Raw genomic sequence first — 15,124 nt, 5'->3', positions numbered from 1 at the left:
TTATCTGAGATTGAGTCTTTGTCAGTGCACGTTTCGATCAAATAGATTATCAATATTTCAATATTTTATTTGGACAGGCATGGAGGTACGGTAGGGCGGGTCAGGCACCTTAGGGACCACCCATAATGCCAGCCTTGCGTCTGAGTCATGCATTCCTTTCAATACAATCAAACAATTTATTTTGAAAATTAAATAACACAGGTAGCCTTGAACAAAAAAATAATAAATAACTAATATAAATAAATAAATAAATAAATAAATAACTACATTTTCTCTATGTTTTTTCTCCATTTTAATAACCGCTCAAAAGCCCTATGCTTTGAGTGCCTGTTTTATTCCTAAATTATATTTGGATCAATTATTGGTCTACTTTCGATAGAATGCAAAGCACATTAGCAGGACTGTCATGTAGGGTGTATTTTGTGTGGACCTATCAGCATTAACAGATTCCACTGGGTTATGGGCTTCTCCTGATTCTGAGAAGCACTGCCTGTTGTGGTTTTGTGGATCCTCACTCACTCGTGTGCACGCCAGCCTGTTCGTAACACATTTTGAGACATTTAAATCATCAGAAAAATATGGATTCACAGCCACAAATTTCCCTGGCACAGCCAATATTAGAATCCTGATGCCGCTAGTGGCTGCAGCTGCTGCTGCTGAGAGAGAAGTAGTAATTTCTGAAATGGCGCCGGAGGAGATGGCTGACGTTTTGCGGTGTCCTAACCAATTGTGTTATCATGTGTTTTTTTTCACGATATTTGTAAATTATTTTGTACATAATGTTTCTGCAACTGTATCTTACGGAAGGAAAGAGCTTCTGGATATCAGGACAGCGATCACTCACCTCGGATTAGACAAAAATGTCTTCAACAACAACAAGCAGGATTCACACGATATTCTCCAAACACTCCACAGGGCAGCCATCCCAATTATTCGCAAAAGGAAGCGACGCAGAGGACGAAGAGCCGAAAGCCTCATCCGGACCTGCAGAAGGCAACTAGGAAAGCTGCCGTTACTGTCAATATTACTCGCCAACATGCAATCATTGGACAATAAACTAGACGAGGTACGATCACGAATATCCTACCAACGGGACATAAAAAACTGTAATATCCTATGCTTCACGGAATCCTGGCTGAATGACGACATGGATATTCAGCTAGCGGGATACACGCTGCACCGGCAGGATAGAACAGCACACTCCAGTAAGACGAGGGGGGGTGGTCTGTGCATATTTTGCTTGCCTGAAGTAAAGTATATTGTGATAAACTGCAGGCCACACTACTTGCCTAGAAGGTTCTCAGCTATACTTTTCGTGGCTGTTTATTTACCACCACAGACAGATGCTGTCACTAAGACCGCACTCAGTCAGCAAACAGGAAACCACTCACCCATCCTAGTGGCCGGAGACTTTAATGCAGGGAAACTTAAATCTCTATCAACATGTTAAATGTGCAACCAGAGGGGGGAAAAATTCTAGATCACCTGTACTCCACACACAGAGCTCTCCCTCACCCTCCATTTGGTAAATCCGACCACAACTATATCCTCCTGATTCCTGCTTACAAGCAAAAATTAAAGCAGGAAGCACCAGTGACTCGGTCTATAAAAATATGGTCAGATGAAACAGATGCTAAACTACAGGACAGTTTTGCTATCACAGACTGGAACTTGTTCCAGGATTCTTCCAATGACATTGAGGAATGCGCCACATCAGTCACTGGCTTTATCAATAAGTGCATTAAGGACATCGTCCCCACAGTGACTGTACGTACATACCCCAACCAGAAGCCATGGATTACAGACAACATTCGCACTGAGCTAAAGGGTATGCTGCTGCTTTCAAGGTGCGCGACTCTAACCCGGAAGCTTACAAGAAATCCCTCTATGCCCTGCGACTAACCATCAAACAGGCAAAGCGTCAATACAGGGCTAAGATTGAATCATACTACACCGGCTTCGACACTCTTCGGATGTGGCAGGACTTGCAAACTATTACAGACTACAAAGAGAAGCACAGCCGCGAGCTGCCCAGTGACACGAGTCTACCAGATGAGCTAAATCACTTCTAATTTCACCTCGAGGCAAGCAACACTGAGGCATGCATGAGAGCATCATCTGTTCCGGACGACTGTGTGATCACGCTCTCCGTAGCCGACGTGAGTAAGACCTTTGAACAGGTCAACATATACAAGGCTACGGGGCCAGACGGATTACCAGGACGTGTGCTCCGGGCATGTGCTGACCAACTGGCAGGTGTCTTTACTGACATGTTTGACATGTCCCTGATTGAGTCTGTAATGCAACATGCTTCAAGCAGACCACCATAGTCCCTGTGCCATCGAACACAAAGACAACCTGCCTAAATGACTACAGACCCGTAGCACTCACATCCGTAGCCTTGAAGATCCACAGATGATGCAATCTCTATTGCACTCCATACTGCCCTTTCCCACCTGGACAAAAGGAACACCTATGTGAGAATGCTGTTCATTGACTACAGCTCAGTGTTCAACACCATAGTACCCTCAAAGCTCATCACCAAGCTAAGGAACCTGGAACTAAACATCCCTCTGCAACTGGATCCTGGACTTCCTGACAGGCCGCCCCCAGGTGGTGAGGGTAGGTAGCAAAACATCTGCCAAGCTGATCCTCAACACTGGAGCTCCCCAGGGGTGCGTGCTCAGTTCCCTCATGTACTCTCTGTTCACCCATGACTGCATTTGCAGGCATGACTCCAACACCATCATTAAGTTTGCTGACGACACAACAGTGCTAGGCCTGATCACCGACAACGACGAGACAGCCTATAGGGAGGAGGTCAGAGACCTGGCCGGGTGGTGCCAGAACAACAACCTATCCCTCAACGTAACCAAGACTAAGGAGATGATTGTGGACTACAGGAAAAGGAGCACCAAGCATGTCCCCATTCTCATCAACGGGGCTGTAGTGGAGCAGGTTGAGAACTTCAAATTCCTTGGTGTCCACATCAACAACAAACTAGATTGGTCCAAACATACCAAGACAGTCGTGAAGAGTGCTCGACAAAGCCTATTCCCCCTCAGGAAACTAAAAAGATTTGGCATGGGTCCTGAGATCCTCAAAAGGTTCTACAGCTGCAACATCGAGAGCATCCTGACCGGTGGCATCACTGCCTGGTACGGCAATTGCTCGGCCTCCGACCTCAAGGCACTTCAGAGGGTAGTGCGTACGGCCCAATACATCACTGAGGCAAAGCTACCTGCCATCCAGGAACTCTACACCAGGCGGTGTCAGAGGAAGGCCCTAAAAATTGTTAAAGACCCCAGCCACCCCAGTCATAGACTGTTCTCTCTACTACCGCATGGCAAGCGGTACCGGAGTGCCAAGTCTAGGACAAAAAGGCTTCTCAACAGTTTTTACCCCCAAGCCATAAGACTCCTGAACAGGTAACCAATTGGTTACCCGGACTATTTGCATTGTGTGCCTCCCCCACCCCAACCCCAACCCCTCGTTTACGCTGCTGCTACTCTCTGTTTATCTTATATGCATAGTCACTTGAACTATACATTCATGCACATACTACCTAAATTGGCCCAACCAACCAGTGCTCCCGCACATTGGCTAACCGGGCTATCTGCATTGTGTCCCACCACCTGCCAACCCCTCTTTTTACGCTTCTGCCGCTCCCTGTTCATCATATATGCGTAGTCACTTTAACGATACCTACATGTACATACTACCTCAATAAGCCTGACTAACAGGTGTCTGTATATAGCCTCGCTACTCTTTTTTCAAATGTCTTTTTACTATTGTTTTATTTCTTTACTTACAGTGCCTTTTAAATGGCCCAAACAACAATGCATTAGCAGGGCAATTCAAGCAAAGCTACAGTGCCTTGCGAAAGTATTCGGCCCCCTTGAACTTTGCGACCTTTTGTCACATTTCAGGCTTCAAACATAAAGATATAAAACTGTATTTTTTTGTGAAGAATCAACAACAAGTGGGACACAATCATGAAGTGGAACGACATTTATTGGATATTTCAAACTTTTCTAACAAATCAAAAACAGAAAAATTGGGCGTGCAAAATTATTCAGCCCCCTTAAGTGAATACTTTGTAGCGCCACCTTTTGCTGCGATTACAGCTGTAAGTCGCTTGGGGTATGTCTCTATCAGTTTTGCACATCGAGAGACTGACATTTTTTCCCATTCCTCCTTGCAAAACAGCTCGAGCTCAGTGAGGTTGGATGGAGAGCATTTGTGAACAGCAGTTTTCAGTTCTTTCCACAGATTCTCGATTGGATTCAGGTCTGGACTTTGACTTGGCCATTCTAACACCTGGATATGTTTATTTTTGAACCATTCCATTGTAGATTTTGCTTTATGTTTTGGATCCTTGTCTTGTTGGAAGACAAATCTCCGTCCCAGTCTCAGGTCTTTTGCAGACTCCATCATTCTTCCAGAATGGTCCTGTATTTGACTCCATCCATCTTCCCATCAATTTTAACCATCTTCCCTGTCCCTGCTGAAGAAACGCAGGCCCAAATCATGATGCTTCCACCACCATGTTTGACACTGGGTATGGTGTGTTCAGGGTGATGAGCTGTGTTGCTTTTACGCCAAACATAACATCTTGCATTGTTGCCAAAAAGTTCAATTTTGGTTTCATCTGACCAGAGCACCTTCTTCCACATGTTTGGTGTGTCTCCCAGGTGGCTTGTGGCAAACTTTAAACAACACTTTTTATGGATATCTTTAAGAAATGGCTTTCTTCTTGACACTCTTCCATAAAGGCCAGATTTGTGCAATATACGATTGATTGTTGTCCTACGGACAGAGTCTCCCACCTCAGCTGTAGATCTCTGCAGTTCATCCAGAGTGATCATGGGCCTCTTGGCTGCATCTCTGATCAGTCTTCTCCTTGTATGAGCTGAAAGTTTAGAGGGACGGCCAGGTCTTGGTAGATTTGCAGTGGTCTGATACTCTTTCCATTTCAATATTATTGCTTGCACAGTGCTCCTTGGGATGTTTAAAGCTTGGGAAATATTTTTGTATCCAAATCCGGCTTTAAACTTCTTCACAACAGTATCTCGGACCTGCCTGGTGTGTTCCTTGTTCTTCATGATGCTCTCTGCGCTTTTAACGGACCTCTGAGACTATCACAGTGCAGGTGCATTTATACGGAGACTTGATTACACACAGGTGGATTGTATTTATCATCATTAGTCATTTAGGTCAACATTGGATCATTCAGAGATCCTCACTGAACTTCTGGAGAGAGTTTTCTGCACTGAAAGTAAAGGGGCTGAATAATTTTGCACGCCCAATTTTTCAGTTTGTGATTTGTTAAAAAAGTTTGAAATATCCAATAAATGTCGTTCCACTTCATGATTGTGTCCCACTTGTTGTTGATTCTTCACAAGAAAATACAGTTTAATATCTTTATGTTTGAAGCCTGAAATGTGGCAAAAGGTCGCAAAGTTCAAGGGGGCCGAATACTTTCGCAAGGCACTGTACCTACACACACACACACATTTTTTTTCGCACCATTGGTTAGAGCCTGTAAGTAAGCATTTTACTGTAAGGTCTACTACACCTGTTGGATTCGGCGCACGTGACAAATAAACTTTGATTTGATTGAATTGATTTAAAAGCCTGGAAGACATGCAGTTATTCTTTTATTAACATAGCACTGCACGCCGAAACCTCAGGCTGAGAATGAGAACCTGAGGGCCCGTTCCACCAGAGGTATGGCTACCTCTTGGGCACTGTTCAAATGCGTCTCTTTCTTCACAAGCTATTTGCGAGGGGGCATGTTGGGCCACCCCTTATACATAAGAGGTTTTACAGACTGAATGTCACTGCACCTTCAATGGTGCATACGGTCCTCAGTGTCAGGCCTCTGAGGGCTGATCCTGTTGGGACTATCATGGCTTCGGAGAGCATGTCTGCCGTAGGGGAGTTGGCCATATCTCATTGTGAGACATCGAAACAAGTTTTCACGTAGAACTTAGGGTTACTGACGTAACCACGGGTCGTATGATAATATGAGTGAGATGTCACACCGCATTTCGCTGCTCGCCACAGCGCAAGGAAGAGGCATGATTGAGAATGACTAATGTGGCAAATTATAACGAGGAAAGGAGCTCACCTCACTCGACCTGTCTGTCTCAACAGATGTTGTGTGATTGGTTCTTCTAGGCGGCGGTGATCCGCTAAGTGAATCCCAATGTGATACATCTCATTCATATTATCATAGAACCCTCAGTTATCCATAGAAAAGCATGCAGGCCAGTGCCACAGTCTCTGAGGTCATTGTTAGCAAGCAAACTGTTTTGAGGTCCTGGGGTGTGTCAGAGTTGATATCGCAGACCCTTAGGGCGGCTGTGGTGAGGACCCTTGAGTCCTTTGGCAGCAATATCCCTGCCAGACACATTTCACAAGAGGCTTTGACGGGGGGATGCCTATGGCAGTGTCTCTGAGAGGGATAAACATCAGAACCCAGTGCCTGATGCCATTGTGGACCATGGGACACCAGTCATGATAATGTGCGATGTGTTCTCACACGGTCTTAGGCTGGGCCTTTGGTGACAAATTGTTTTTTTTTTTTATGTCATGACTATACAGGGGTGAAATAAGACTCACCGTAAGACATCTCACTATTTCACATATTTGTTAGATGTTGTTGACCACATTATTAGGGCCAAAATGTGTCCCCATGACATTTATTTTATAATGCTTTTTTTTCAGAAATTCTGTTCTATAGGTTGCACCTGAGGTTTTGAATGGATTTCCTGTTTTTGTCTCTACCACTGTTCAGTGATAGTAGCCATGGTGAGGTGATGTATTGTAGTTTAGACACACAGACAGGCCAACCAGGACTTTGACAGCAGCTTTGGGCTTGGTGGGAGGGGATGATAGAGCGCAGACATAATACCCTGATTACACAGGGAAGCAGCAGAAACACAGGGAGCCAACCTTCACATCGACCAAGACCGATAGCACCCACACACCCACACAGATAACAGCAAGACAACCTAGGCAAGGTGGAGTATCGGCGCAGATATATAAAGGTCATTTATAGCACTGCAAGGATTAGAATCTCCTGTGGCAAGTCAGCCACATTTAGTATGTTTTCGGTTTGTTAGCGCTAGAGCAATTCCATGCCAGTGTAGGCCGAAAATCATTTTTACCTCATTGTTTTGGAAATTCTCACGTAGAAACTCATTTGTTTGACAGGCTTTTTATATTTGTATCGTACAACATTTTTGAGAAAATCATGAGAAAGTGTCAGTTTTAGTCCCTTTTTAGACCTATACTTTACTCCTTTAAGACCCTATTATCCATGAACCATACATGATATCGACGTCTCGGTGTCATTACACTCCTTATAGTGTGCTCTCAAATATATTTAGATTCTGAAATAAAATGTTCATTCATTTATTACAACATAAATATGAATAGCTCAAAAGTGCCCTTTTGGATTTAGCTTATTTTTTTAGACACATTGTTTGGAACAATATTCTCTTCAAACACATCACATTTCCAGAGTGGGTTCTCTCGTCATTTTAATGATATGACACATTTTTTACATGCACAGCAATGTTATAGGTCATTAACCAATCACAGCCCTTCTTTAGGATTGCACATTCAACAAATCACCAGCAGAGGGAGGTCACTTTGAATCCATTTCCCATTCACTGTGTTGTTGGTGCTCATAAAATAGAGTAGAGTTCATTGTTCCAAACATTGTCTTAAAATGAACAAAATCAATCATTTTGAAATATGAATATTTGTCAATGTGTATTTCAGACCATAGACATGCTCCGTATGTTAGGGCACACTATAAGGAGTATAAAGACACCAAGATGTTGTCTGTATCATGCACGATTCATGGATTATACGGTCTTATATGAGGCATGGATAGGTCATGATTTTCTCAAAAATGGTTTGATACAAATGTAAAAAGCATGTCAAACATCCTTCCTCCCAATTAAGTTTTTAAGTGAGATTTGCCTAAAATATTTCAGGCCTACGCTGGCATGGAATCGCCTGCTATAGGACATAGAGGTGTGATTATCAGTGCTACAGAGCTTTTTATGAGCGTGGTAGAGCTGGCGAAAGGCATTTGAGCCAAGGATGTGGAATCTGGGGCCACAGCACACAGTTCAAAACACACAATACACAATGGATATGTAATGTCAGTCAGTGCTCACGCGCAAATAAAAATTTCCAGCGATTCGAAATGCACCTAACATACTGTATTTTTAATTAAGTAAATGTTTGCCTGGATTTAACCTTGTCTTAGGTTTTCAGTTAAAATACAGTGTGGTTCCCAAATAGACAAAATGACTGACTCTTGTCTTCATAAAACAAGCTTGCAGTGGAGTTTTGAACAAGTTTGCTAACCAACTAATAAAAAGTACCTGCCACGACTTGGGCCGATTAATTCAAAGGCTAAAAATGGAACAATACCAGCAGGAACCCCCCCCTGCGCTTTCACGGATAAAATATCCCTGCCATTCAGTCAGCACCAAGCCGCACAGTAGGATAACATTATAAAAATGTCATGGTCACCCTCATTAGCAGGGAGAGCAGCTCCTTTGATTGGTTTATGCATGAGGTCTGCAATGGTTTCCATATGGACCAAACTTCATTTTTTAATGAACAGCATCGCATTACCCCGGGCCGAGGTGATCCCAACTTCTCTAAAACCTCAAAGTATTTTTCTAGTGTGCTCTACATGTCCAGGATTTCCTTCCATTTGAAGGGATGCAGGGGCGCTGCAGTGTTTTCACTGTAATTCTTTCAGTGCGGCTTGCCTGCCCAGCCCTCTCAGTGTAGCGGTGGAGGGAGGATGCCAACCACGATGGGGCCCGGGGCCCATGGCCCATGGCCTCCCCCCTCTCCACACCGCGTTGCAGTTTCCATTACCCCAGTGGAAGGAACAGTAAAGGGGCTGATGTGTGGTCCAGAGGCCTGGACAGGCTGGGCCAGGGTTAGACTGAGAGCTGAGCCACTGCCCAATGATAGCTTGACAGAAACAAAGGCTAAGCAGGATAGTGCTCATTCCACATCTACAGTCAAAACACAAGATGCTACGGACACACTTATGACTTACGGGGTCAAACAATTGTAACCACCCTCTGTGGCGTTTATATTTTCATCACGCATTCTACTTTTCAAGCCCTCCCCATGAGCCTCTGTTAAGAAAATAACTCATACCTACTTCGGCCAGTAAAAACATTTAATCCACCTCCCTCCCTACAGTAGATCACTTTCTTTAGCTTCTTTGTTTGATGTGAGCATGACATACTTGGTTCTGTCACATTGTCAGATGTCAGTCTCGCCGCCCTCAATCAGTGTGACAGTACATAGCCTGAGTATCATGGGTGCCATGGTACAGGGGGAGGGGTGGGGGGAGGGATCGCAAGGGGTACGCTGGGGGCCAGAGCAACACCATGTCAGAGCGTTAGCAGACGATGCCCATTTCAGATACGTTCATTCAAACAGTCAGACCAGCCATGAAACCCGTTCCTCCCACCACACCCCTCTCTTTCTCTCCCTCTGCCTGCCTCTTTCTCTCCCTCTCTCTCTTTGACGTTACAGCTTTATCTGAGATATGGATGTCCTGTGTGTGGTTAGCCTATCAGCAATGGTGGTCACGCGGGCAACAAAAGGATACGATGTGTGTGGGCATGGCAGCACTGTGTTGAGTGTATCTACACCCTGCAGGTTTTCTCCTCTATATCAAAGAGGAGACTACAGCTACACTAAGTTCTGTCTTATGGATATTAAGATACTTCTTTATTTTTGACAAAGTGGAATGGATCAATAGCGACTCATAACGCAACAACATATTCAATATGAAACACATTAATATGCAATATGGAAATGTTGACACTTAGACAATATTTTGCTATAAATATTCACCTCTGTGGAAACGCTTTGTCCTCTCTTTGCCAAAGGCCAGGGATTCAAGTACAGAAAGCTTTAGAATCTATATCCATTGAAGTCTTTGGCACTCACTTGGGTATCTTATTCACCATCAATCAATGCAGTCTTATCCTCAGTCTGTCTACATTCACGTCAAACCTACATTTTATGGAATAAAAGCTCCTGGAGTCACAAGAGCTTGGTGAATTTTTCCTTGTCACAAGGCGAAGCCAGCCGCCATAGTTCAGTGTGATGGTGAGTCACAGAGTGACAATGTACAGTGCTGCTAAGATGGCTTCTCTCTCAGACACTGAGCAGCTCCCCTCTGGCAAGGCCTGTTTGTGCTGGTCTCGCTTCTGTTGTTCTACCCCATGCCTGGCTGCTAACCCACTACACTGTCTGTTAGATTAATCAGCTCAGCCAATGGCCCCAACAGGGTTACTATTTTACCATTATCATCTACATACGTTGGAATTGAATAGGAGGAACCGATGCTATGCACCGGATGTTTTCAGATTGACAACTAGGCTTAATGCACATAAAATTGCCTCCTCGATGGTGTCGTTTATTTGGTTGAAGACCCTTTTCTGATGCTGCAGGTTAGGGGCAGAGATCAAAATGGTAAACGACAGTGTGCTAGCATGATTACATATCATTGCTATCGTGGTAGCAATGATATTAAATACAAATATAAATGACTGAGTCTAGACTGGAACATTGCAAGAATATGAGATCTCCCCAACAAAGCCTTATTCTGTAGCTTTTAAAACGGAGAGGAATCATGTACAGTATGGAAATTCTGATGACTTCATGTGAAGATATGAATAGTAGGTCCATAATAGTTGTGGCTTTGCTTGAATGATCCCTTTTTAACTCACTGGTTATAGCGTTTTCAAATCGCTTTAGCTGTCCCGCCACTGTCAGAAATAACAAAGACAAGAAAGAATACCACCTAGTTTCAGTGTTGGGTCAAGTTAATGTGTTTCACAGGTGTAGTCTTGAGGTATTAGGTAATGGTCGGTGGGTAGCGTTCTGTGGGTGCCACCTGGAGAACACTGCTCTCACTCATGGCTTGGTGCTCTGAGTAGGATGTTACTTGGAACTGAAATACAGAAAACTGAGTGTTCGATATAAATACATCACATTGGACAACATGAACTGTTTTGGCATAATTGCTGTGCAGGAACAGCTTGGTTGAGAGAGCACTTGAACAAGTGCTGAATATACTTTTACGAGGGATTTGGTAAGAACACTTGCACCAGAGAGAGAGAGAGAGAGAGAGGACGCAGAGCAGACAGCATGGTAGTGTGTGTTGTATAGTGAGGGAACACCTGGACTTGATGAGGGCCAGATGTTCAGGCCAGTTAAGCCTGTTCTAAATGGAAAAACAAGGAGGCTGATGGGAAACACAAGCTGGGGCACAAACCAGACAGTATCGGTAATTTTATTCAAATGGATCATTTAGGCTCCCCCATACATGTGGCACTTGCCAAAAGGCTGGATTTACTCTGACACGAGCAATACAGGCGACTTCTTTTGGGGCTATCATGGTCAAGAGGCTAAGCATGTGAACTGTCTAAGAGTGAAGCCAGTTGAATGAGCACTATCAACAGCACTGCTTACAAATTAAGAACATTAGACATTAAGCCATCCTTGTTGCAATGTATTAAAGGATGAGTGCTTTTTTCCTTGGCACAGGGAAGACAAGAGCACTACCTGTAGTGACAGGGGACTACAGATTACATCTGGTCGGTCGAAAAAAAACCACATTAATCTCCCTGCTTGACATACTGTAGCAGTATCCTTAACAGTGCTGATACATACATTGGCTATTTCTATTCCAAACCAAGGAGGCACGGGGAGACACTTCTGTTCTGATCCGGCAGCACTTGAAGGGCAGAAATATGAATGTGACGGATTCTCCCTCTCCTGCCTTGCAGAGATTCTGAGCTCAGATGCATGAGCCCCCAGAGGCAAGGTTGTATGTTGTTATCCACGACAACTGTTTGTGTGTTGGTATTTTAAATATCATTCTTACTTTCAATAAAACAAGCACCCTTGGTTGGGTAAACACCTGGTGGCTCTAAATTAAATATCATAATGGATAGAATGCATTTAATCTCCCGCTCTATATGAGTGACTTGACTGACTTACATTTTCTTTTTAAACAATTGCATTTCTGGGGTATTACGTTAAATCATTTCAACCTTTGTGATATCAACGGTCCAAAATATGAGAGGAGCCAAAGCATTTTCTCTGCTCCCTATTATTGCTGATCCAGTGAACACAAGGTGGCGCACTTATTCTTTCCCACTGTGTTTGGTGCTCGGCGAGAGACAGACAGACAGACCGAGTCCACAGCAGAGGAGCAGAGCAGTCTGACTCGCTATTGTTCCATCAGATCATAAAGTACGGTGTGTAGAGACACATTGAGCACAATCCACCAATCTAACGAATATCTCAACAACGAAAACATGTGCCCAGATGCAGACACGCAGTTGTTGCACACAAGCAAAAGCTATACCATTCCAGTCACACTCACACTGCTCATGTGACGTACAAACACCAACAGCAGTACCATATCCTCTTTCTCGAACACAGGCAGACTTGGCCTAATAGGTCACCAACACAGAATAACGCACACAGAGCAATCAAATGGACCGAAAAGCAAGTGCTGAGAAAGTGTAATGAAAGCACGCCATCAGAGGTATAGCTAGCTCTACACCTCCTCCTTAACACTTGTTCGTCCAGGAGGCAGTGAAGGATTTGGAGTCTTACTCCAGTGATCCCCCCCCCTCCTCTTCGTGAATTAATTAGTCTCTGCCTAAGCTGGTCACATTTGTCATTCGAATGTGTGCTAATGAGGAGCAAGGTCTCGTCGAGGAGCTGATAGGCCAGAGCAGCTGGTTTGTCCTTACCGGCCCTAACTGTCCTCCTCCCTCCCTCTTCCATCTCTCTTCCCCTCTATCTTTATCTACTCCTTTGGCAACCCCTCTCTCTTTCTCTCCTCCTTTGGCTCCACACCTCTTTCTCCCTGTCGTGTTCTTATCCCCCCCTCCTACCTCCTGCTGGTCCGGGCTCCATGACCTGTCACTGGAGAGGGGTCTGCCCGTGTCCCAGGCTGATAAGACAGCTAATTATCCCCTGCTTCACAGACTGGGGAAGTGAATTGTGGAACACACATGCACGCACACACAGGCAGGCAACCAGACAGGCAGGCAACTGACTGCATAGTTATAGGAGACAACACTCCTCACAATCAAAATACAGAGTGCCACACTTCTCATTAAAAAGTGAAGACTTTGACTGACACTATAGTGTTCTAAGCACTCTTCCGTAAAATTATTTGTTATTTCCTCACATAGAGCCACAGTAATTCCCTTATCACCATTTCTTTAAATGTACAAACCAACAAGTCAACTTGCATTAGTAAAGGGGAAATTATTTGTCATATATTCAATCCAAAATCTCCAAATGGATATGGTCTGAGGAAATCCCTGTAACTGGCACTCAAGGTTTGACCTGAACAGGAAGACTGGAGAAGTCAGTGTTAAGCTTCTGTTTAATACATCTTTTTTTTTTTTTTTACATCTTCTTTAGATGGTGAGCATAGGCCATTCTGTAGTGTAGGTGCAATTACAATTGCACATCTCTACCATAGCAGTCATGACTTTCCTCAAATGTATGAATGAACGTAATGTGGGTCCATTTAAAAAACAACAACAGAGAGTGTTAAAATCGTGGGGGGGGGGGGAGAACGACAGTGTCTGAAACAAAGGATTTGTATCTTACATAGCAATACACGCACATACAAAAAACAACTCAACCCATTCACCCCTCTCCGCTCTGCAACAGTGGGCTGGTGAAAGTAAGAGCAGCTTGAGAAGTCGGTGGTATATCTTGGCAGCGATTTGAGGGTCTGAGCGGAGCACTCAAATTGAGCCTCCCATTCTCTCCATTTGGTGGAGTAGACATAAGCACTTTGCAGCTCTCTGTCTGTAATTTTCGAACGCATTGCTGGGGAGAAAGTAGCCCACGTATTGCTTTGTGTTGCCTATTCCAGCTTGAACTGGCTGAGACTGTGTATTATTAGACAATCCAGCGAGCAACAGCGTTTACTTTCCCACTGCCTAGTTCTACAGGGTAAAGTGAAATGTCTCCCATATTGTATTTTTATGTTTGCTGACCTTTCTACCGAAATGAAAAATGTGATTACAAGGAAGGCTGTGAATGAACTTTTTTCGTTTTTTTTTTCATGATTGAACACAATATAATGCCAAGGTGCAGAAATAATAATTGTTGGTTGGCAAGCAGAAAACTGCTTATACACTCATAACCATGAATGGCCCATTACTAAAGTTTTCTCAAATGTTATAGCATGTTTATATGTAGGCCGACAATATCAAATATACAGTGTGTTAAATTGTGTTCATGTTCTTTCATTTCCAGTACATAAAGCTTTCAGCTGGTGTTGGTTATTATATATGATAGATCATGTCTTACTCATTATACATCAGATGATTCCATAATAACACACAACGTATTTGTGAACACAGGCCAATAGGGAAGCTGCCTACCTACAATTGAAAGTGTCTCACCACACGCTCCTCTGCTTGTATTTTGACATTGATAAACACCCCTAACCACCTAAAACCAACCCCATCTGAGGTGGCTGTAAAGGAGACCATTTTGGAACAATCCCATGTCTATTATTATGCTAATAGTTGAAAATAATAAAACAATGTGTCCTCCTGCTGCTGATCTGTATATCTGTGCCGAGGCTACACGACATGTATAGCCTTGGCACATGTTCTACAGCTGCACCTTCGAGAGCATCCTGACTGGTTGCATCACCGCCTGGTAAGGCAACTGCTCTGCATCTGACCGCAAGACACTACAGAGGGTAGTGCATACGGCCCAGTACATCACTGGGACCAAGCTTGCTGCCATCTAATCAATCAATCAATCAATCAAATGTATTTATATAGCCCTTCTTACATCAGCTGATGTCACAAAGTGCTGTAACAGAAACCCGGCCTAAAACCCCAAACAGCAAGCAATGCAGGTAGAGAAGCATGGTGGCTAGGAAAAACTCCCTAGAAAGGCCTGAACCTAGGAAGAAACCAAGAGAGGAACCAGGCTATGAGCAGTGGCCACTCGTCTTCTGGCTGTGCTGAGTGGAGATTATAACAGAACATGGACAAGA

This window comes from Oncorhynchus mykiss, chromosome 11 (genome assembly GCF_013265735.2).
Source record: "Oncorhynchus mykiss isolate Arlee chromosome 11, USDA_OmykA_1.1, whole genome shotgun sequence".
In the NCBI taxonomy this organism is placed as follows: Eukaryota; Metazoa; Chordata; class Actinopteri; order Salmoniformes; family Salmonidae; genus Oncorhynchus; species Oncorhynchus mykiss.
This window is presented reverse-complemented; position numbering follows the sequence as displayed.